This window comes from Odocoileus virginianus, chromosome 18 (assembly GCF_023699985.2).
Source record: "Odocoileus virginianus isolate 20LAN1187 ecotype Illinois chromosome 18, Ovbor_1.2, whole genome shotgun sequence".
NCBI classification, from domain to species: Eukaryota; Metazoa; Chordata; class Mammalia; order Artiodactyla; family Cervidae; genus Odocoileus; species Odocoileus virginianus.
This window is the reverse complement of record NC_069691.1, coordinates 35,897,085-35,905,359: the sequence shown is the minus strand read 5'-3', so window position 1 is coordinate 35,905,359 and position 8,275 is coordinate 35,897,085.

Below are 8,275 nucleotides of genomic sequence, written 5' to 3'. Positions count from 1 at the left end.
TTTCATTTTTCAATTCCACAGACAGGACCTGCTATTAAATTTAGAAAGAGATGCTTAATACTTAAGGGTTGACAGTAGTTTAGTAAGAATGCCATAGAAACAATTAAATTCTGGTAGGTTAGGACATGATATTTTGTCATTTTATCCAGGGCATAGTGAGCTCAAGAAGTCTGGTTCATCATGCAGGTCATGACACTGCTTTTGATTATTTACCTCGGGAAATGTTAACTACCAAACTGATTGACAAATGCATACCTGCTGATCAGCACATTTCTCCAAGTCTCCAAGGAAAGCCAAGTGACTGCTTCAGGTTTGTCTGGTGAGCATGGATCCAGACCCAGAGAGCTCATTTTGATAGTGAGGATTAATCAAGTCATGGTTGTTTTATGAGCTCACCTAAATTACAGGTGTGTTCTGGTAACTCGGAGCCCTGCTCCGAGAACTAAAACTGGCTTCCACTACATTGAAAGAGAAAGCTAGTTGCATACCCTAAAACTCATTCTTCTCACCTTCCCTAGGAATGGAATTCTGATTTTCAGTTAGGCATGTTGTCACTCAGAACGTTGGAAATTATCTTTCACTGTGTGGGATGTAACCATATGACTTAGTCTGGACAATGAGATATTGGTGGGTATAATGGAATGGCTTACAGCAAACCAGCATTCCCACTGAGAACAGTTAACAAAGCCAAATTTAAAAAAAAAACAAAAAAGGCAAATAACAAATATGTTTAAAGCCATGAAAGGGTTGCTAAAACAACCAGAAGAAAGAATATGAAAAAAGAAAAAAAAAAACTCAAGAGATCATAGCCAAGACTTTTCAACTGATTTTTAAAAATCAGCAGCTGAGAAAAAAAGTATATTTATTATCTTTAAAAAAATAATGCTGACATACTCCTAAGTATTTTATTCTTTTTGTTGCAATGGTGAATGGTATTGTTTCCTTAATTTCTCTTTCTGTTTTCTCATTGTTAGTGTATAGGAATGCAAGGGATTTCTGTGTGTTAATTTTATATCCTGCAACTTTACTATATTCGTTGATTAGCTCTAGTAATTTTCTGGTAGAGTCTTTAGGGTTTTCTATGTAAAGGATCACGTCATCTGCAAACAGAGAGAGTTTCACTTCTTCTTTTCCTATCTGGATTCCTTTTACTTCTTTCTCTGCCCTGATTGCTGTGGCCAACACTTCCAAAATGATGTTGAATAGTAGTGGTGAGAGTGGGCACCCTTGTCTTGTTCCTGATTTTAGGGGAAATGCTTTCAATTTTTCACCATTGAGGGTAATGCTTGCTGTGGGTTTGTCATATATAGCTTTTATTATGTTGAGGTATGTTCCTTCTATTCCTGCTTTCTGGAGAGTTTTAATCATAAATCGATGTTGAATTTTGTCAAAGGCTTTTTCTGCATCGATTGAGATAATCATATGGTTTTTATCTTTCAATTTGTTAATGTGGTGTATTACATTGATTGATTTGCGGATATTAAAGAATCCTTGCATTCCTAGGATAAAGCCCACTTGGTCATGGTGTATGATTTTTTTAATATGTTGTTGGATTCTGTTTGCTAGAATTTTGTTAAGGATTTTTGCATCTATGTTCATCAGTGATATTGGCCTGCAGTTTTCTTTTTTTGTGGCATCTTTGTCTGGTTTTGGAATTAGGGTGATGGTGGCTTCATAGAATGAGTTTGGAAGTTTACCTTCTTCTGCAATTTTCTGGAAGAGTTTGAGTAAGATAGGTGTTAGCTCTTCTCTAAATTTTTGGTAGAATTCAGCTGTGAAGCCATCTGGTCCTGGGCTTTTGTTTGCTGGAAGATTTCTGATTACAGTTTCGATTTCCTTGCTTGTGATGGGTCTGTTAAGATCTTCTATTTCTTCCTGGTTCAGTTTTGGAAAGTTATACTTCTCTAAGAACTTGTCCATTTCTTCCAAGTTGTCCATTTTATTGGCATAGAGCTGCTGGTAGTAGTCTCTTATGATCCTTTGTATTTCAGTGTTGTCTGTTGTGATCTCTCCATTTTCGTTTCTAATTTTGTTAATTTGGTTCTTCTCCCTTTGTTTCTTAATGAGTCTTGCTAATGGTTTGTCAATTTTGTTTATTTTTTCAAAAAACCAGCTTTTAGCTTTGTTGATTTTTGCGATGGTCTCTTTAGTTTCTTTTGCATTTATTTCTGCCCTAAGTTTTAAGATTTCTTTCCTTCTACTAACCCTGGGGTTCTTCACTTCTTCCTCCTCTAGTTGCTTTAGGTGTAGAGTTAGGTTATTTATTTGACTTTTTTCTTGTTTCTTGAGGTAGGCCTGTAATGCTATGAATCTTCCCCGTAGCACTGCTTTTACAATGTCCCATAGGTTTTGGGTTGTTGTGCTTTCAGTTTCATTCATTTCTATGCATATTTAAGACCTATACATAGAAAACTATAAAACACTGATGAAAGAAATCAAAGAGGAGACAAACAGATGGAGAAATATACCGTGTTCATGGATTGGAAGAATCATTATTATCAAAATGGCTATACTACCCAAAGCAATCTATAGATTCAATGCAATCCCTATCAAGCTACCAACGGTATTTTTCACAGAACTAGAACAAATAATTTCACAATTTGTATGGAAATACAAAAAGCCTCGAATAGCCAAAGTAATCTTGAGAAAGAAGAATGGAACTAGAGGAATCAACCTGCCTGACTTCAGACTATACTACAAAGCCACAGTCATCAAGACAGTATGGTACTGGCACAAAGACAGAAATATAGATCAATGGAACAGAATAGAAAGCCCAGAGATAAATACACAAACCTATGGTCACCTTATCTTCAACAAAGGAGGCAAGGATATACAATGGAAAAAAGACAACCTCTTTAACGAGTGGTGCTGGGAAAACTGGTCAACCACTTGTAAAAGAATGAAACTAGAACACTTTCTAATACCATACACAAAAATAAACTCAAAATGGATTAAAGATCTAAATGTAAGACCAGAAACTATAAAACTCCTAGAGGAGAACATAGGCAAAACACTCTCCGACATAAATCACAGCAGGATCCTCTATGACCCACATCCCAGAATATTAGAAACAAAAGCAAAAATAAACAAATGGGACCTAATGAAACTTAAAAGCTTTTGCACAACAAAGGAAACTATAAGCAAGGAGAAAAGACAGCCCTCAGATTGGGAGAAAATAATAGCAAACAAAGCAACAGACAAAGGATTAATCTCAAAAATATACAAGCAACTCCTCCAGCTCAACTTCAGAAAAATAAATGACCCAATCAAAAAATGGGCCAAAGATCTAAACAGACATTTCTCCAAAGAAGACATACAGATGGCTAACAAACACATGAAAAGATGTTCAACATCACTCATTATCAGAGAAATGCAAATCAAAACCACAATGAGGTACCATTACACGCCAGTCAGGATGGCTGCTATCCAAAAGTCTACAAGCAATAAATGCTGGAGAGGGTGTGGAGAAAAGGGAACCCTCTTACACTGTTGGTGGGAATACAAACTAGTACAGCCGCTATGGAGAACAGTGTGGAGATTTCTTAAAAAACTGGAAATAGAACTGCCGTATGACCCAGCAATCCCACTTCTGGGCATACACACCAAGGAAACCAGATCTGAAAGAGACACGTGCACCCCAATGTTCATCGCAGCACTGTTTATAATAGCCAGGACATGGAAGCAACCTAGATGCCCATCAGCAGACAAATGGATAAGGAAGCTGTGGTACATATACACCATGGAATATTACTCAGCCATTAAAAAGAATTCATTTGAATCAGTTCTAATGAGATGGATGAAACTGTAAACTCATTATACAGAGTGAGGTAAGCCAGAAAGATAAAGACCATTACAGTATACTAACACATATATATGGAATTTAGAAAGATGGTAATGATAACCCTATATGCAAAACAGAAAAAGAGACACAGATGTAAAGAACAGACTTCTGGACTCTGTGGGAGAAGGCGAGGGTGGGATGTTTTGAGAGAACAGCATCGAAACATGTATATTATCTAGGGTGAAACAGATCACCAGCCCAGGTTGGATGCATGAGACAAGTGCTCGGACTTGGTGCACTGGGAAGACCCAGAGGAATCGGATGGAGAGGGAGGTGGGAGGGGGGATCGGGATGGGGAATACATGTAAATCCATGGCTGATTCATGTCAATGTATGACAAAACCCACTACAATATTGTAAAGTAATTAGCCTCCAACTAATAAAAATAAATGGAAAAATAAATAAATCAATTAATTAAAAAATATAAAAACATAAATGAGTTGAATAAAAAAGGTCTGGGATGAAAAAAAAAATAATGCTGACAGCAATTTCTCAATAGAACTGGAAGTCAGAAGATAATGAGATGATATCTTGAAAATGATGAAAGAAAAAAGAATTAATTCTAAATTCAGTAAAACTATCCTTCAAAAATGAAGGCAAAATAAAAGTTTTAAAACAAATGAAACAGAATTTTTACCAGAAAACCTGCACTAAGAAAAATACAAATGTTTATCAGATAGAAAGAAAATTATCCCAGTTTAAAACACAGAAATGCAGGAAGTGAAGAAGAGCAATGGAAGGAGAAATAAACATGAGCTACTGAGAATATAGAACAATAATAACAATGTCTTACAGGCTTTGAAAGATGTGTAGTAATAAAATAAAAGTTAATAGAAGGATAATTGAGTTAATCTAAAATTTTAATATTATCAGGAAAATGGTCAAATATAATCCATGCTTGCTTAATCACCCAGTCATGTCCAACTCTTTGGGACCCTTGAGACTATAGTCTGCCACGCTGCTCTGTCCATGGAATTCTCCAGGCTAGAATACTGGAATGGGTTGCCATTTCCTCCTCCAGAGGATCATCCTGACCCAGGGGCTGAACCCATGTCTCCTGTGTCTCCTGCATTGCAGGCAAATTCTTTACCCACTGAGCCATTGGGGGAAGCTCATATTAGACTGCAAATCAAGACTAGAGGCTGAAATCTCTGATAACCTCTGAAAAAAATCATGAAAGAATGGTAAAGACAAAAGTTAATGGGGGGGTGGCGGTGGGAATGGAATGATAGCAATTGTTTGCTTCTTTGAAAAGAAATCAAGAAAAGAGAGAAAAAGATAAATAGGTAAAGATATACAGCAGACTGCTAACTCTCACACCTCTGGAGAGTGAAAAGTGTTTAAAGGAGAATAAGGAGAAGGATTTTACTTTCTAAAATTTTGGTGTTAGAAATGCTCCCAATAAGGATATTTTACTTTTGGATTGAAGAGAAGAAAAATGTGATACAATATTTTACATACCTATTTACCTAGCCAAGTATTCTACAAGTTTTATCCATTTCTTCCTGTGAACTGGACACATTACTTGTAAAGTTATTCTTAATAATTGGTTATTATATAGTTTAAAAATTATTGTTGTCAGATATAGAGAACAAACTAGTGGTTACCAGTGGGGAGATGGAAAGGGAGAGGGGCAATAGCAGGATTAAGAGGCATAAACTATTATGAATAAAATAAGCTACAAAGCTATATTATACAGAAAATACAGCCAATATCTTATAATAACTATAAATGGAGTATAACCTTTAAAATTTGTGGCTCACTATATTGCATACCTGTAACTTAGGTTATATTATATTAATACTGAACATCAACTATACTTCAATAAAAAAATCATAAGTAATTATTATTGTGATAAGGTTTCATTGTCCATTTTGTTTTCTAAGAAATTACTGGTTGTATACAACAAAGCTATGAATTTTGTCATGGTTTTTGTATAACCAACTACTTTACTGAACCCATTAACTGAATTAGTATCACCCTTTCAGACATTCTGATATTTGATTATCTTAGGATACATGGGTGTACCCTCTTTCTACTTGGTCGTGAGTACATGTTGGATTGGCCAAAAGGTTTCTATGTAAGATCTAATGAGACAAGCCCAAAAGAACATTTTGGCCAACCCAATTCAGTGCTGACAAAGTGTTGGAACCCACTTCCACCAGTGACCATTAGGGCTGATCAGTTCCTCATATTCGTAATACAGTTCCTATTTTTCTGGGACTGCTTGGTTTAGTCATAGTTCCCAAGTTCTTTCCTATCCACACAGTTTTTTGTTTTTTGTTTTTTTTTTTTTACATCTAGTCTCTATAAGTGTTCATTGCTCAGTTGTGTCTGACTCTTTGCAACCCCATGGACTGTAGCCCACCAGGTTCCTCTGTCCATGGGGATTCTCCATGCAAGAATATTGGAGTGGGTTGCCATGCTCTCCTCCAGGGGATCTTCCCAACCCAGGGATTGAACCTGGGTCTCCTGCATTGTAGGCAGATTATTTACAGTCTGAGCTAGCAGGGAAGCAAGTCTCCATAAACAGACACATTATATTAAAAGGTTAAATTAAATGTTCACATCCACGAACTTCATCTGCTTCATCAGGTGCTCACTCTTGGGCACTTGAGTTCCTCCACTCTGGATATCCAAGCTCCCTGCAGCTGGTACCTGCTCTCCTGAGACTGTCCTTGCCTGGCCACAAGGACTTCTAAAGGAGGTGGCACAATGCTAGGACAGACTGTCCATGCCAGCCTCACCAAGTACACAGAATAACCTGGCCCCACATCCGAGTCTTCATTAGGATGCATTACTCACTCCTTGCTGTTCCCACCAACAGACTCGTTTCTGTGCCCCAGGGTCTAGGTCAGAGTTTCCCAAACTGTGAAATGTTCTGGAGGCTGTTAATTGGTGCACTGAGGAAATAATCTTCACCTAGGTACATAAGTTTTCAAAACCCTTAAAATTTTAATGTTTTTCGTACTTTTTATTCTCCTTTATCTCAGAGAATTTACTCTGTTCCTATGGGATAGGAAATGGACCTGAGTTTGAGCAAACTCTGGAAGACAGGGAAGCCTGGCATACTGCAGTTCATGGGGTCGCAGAGTCACTCATGACTTAGTGATTGAACAACAACAATAGGGTTTGGTGGGTTTTTAAAATATAGTTATAGATTTTTTAACATAGGTGTACAAAAGGAACCAAGAACTAGCCTACCCTTCTATTCCCTGGATAACTCCTGTGGACATTTAAAAAAATTAAATAATACCTGCACAGATTTAGAAAGTAAGTCACAGAACAAACCAAAAGGTGAAAGCTGTGTTCATTAACTCACTTATTTATAAATACATAAATATTGGTCATGAAAAAAAACAAAGTAAACATCAGATGCTTCAGTCTTTGGAAATCAGGGGCCCCTCCTCAGTAAGTCTTCCTTGTGTTCTGGATAGAAAAGCCTTCTTATATAATCTTCAAATGTTCATTTCCCACACTGTAACAGAAAAATTTCTCTTAGAGTTGTTAATTATTATCCTGAAAACAGAGTTCTGTCATCAAATACTCTTTATGTAAATACCATGCATTTCTTTCATGAAATAGAAAGTGAGTTCCAATTTCATTACTCACATGCTTTTAAAAAACAGAATGCATGCATGTCCTTTAAACTTATCAGAGATGAAAGGAGAATGCTGTAGCCAATCCAAGAATGTCTCAGTAATCTGGTAATACTGACACAATTGTAGTGGTTTTATTTCAGGCACCTGCTAGTACAATCTATACTTAATAAGTACAAGGAATGGTGACTGTTTCTTTGATGAACCTGAAACAAGATCTGGAAAGAACTCAAAAAGATCACTCGGTATAACTTACTACCTATAGGGAGTCCATGGGGAGCAGAACACCAGGTTTATCTACCTGAGTTTACCTCATAGTACCCTGCATTTAGAATTAGATCTATGAATGTTCTCTGAATTGACTGAAACTCATAACCATTCAGAAGGGATGGCTTACAACTTAAAGATTTTTTGGGTGGATCAACATGCTCTTCATCACACACACACACACAAAGGATCCTGAGAACTCTGACTAAACAAATGAAGACTCAGAGATACAATATTGGAACTGGTATAGAGTATAGCCCTTAAACAGGGCTTCCCTGGTAGCTCAGACGGTAAAAGAATCTGCCTCCCATGCAAGAGAGACAGGTTTGATTCCTAGGTCGGGAATATCCCCTAGAAAAGGGACTGGCAACCCACTCCAGTATTCTTGCCTGGAGAACTCCATGGATAGAGGAGCTTGATGGGTTATAGTCCATGGCGTCACAAAGAGTCAGACAAGACTGAGTGACTAATGTGCCACTTCATTCAAGCCTTAAACAAGAGAACTCAAGAGTATTTGGAAAGTCATGGAACAATAGTTTTGTTGAAAGTAGATTTCACCCAGAAGCCA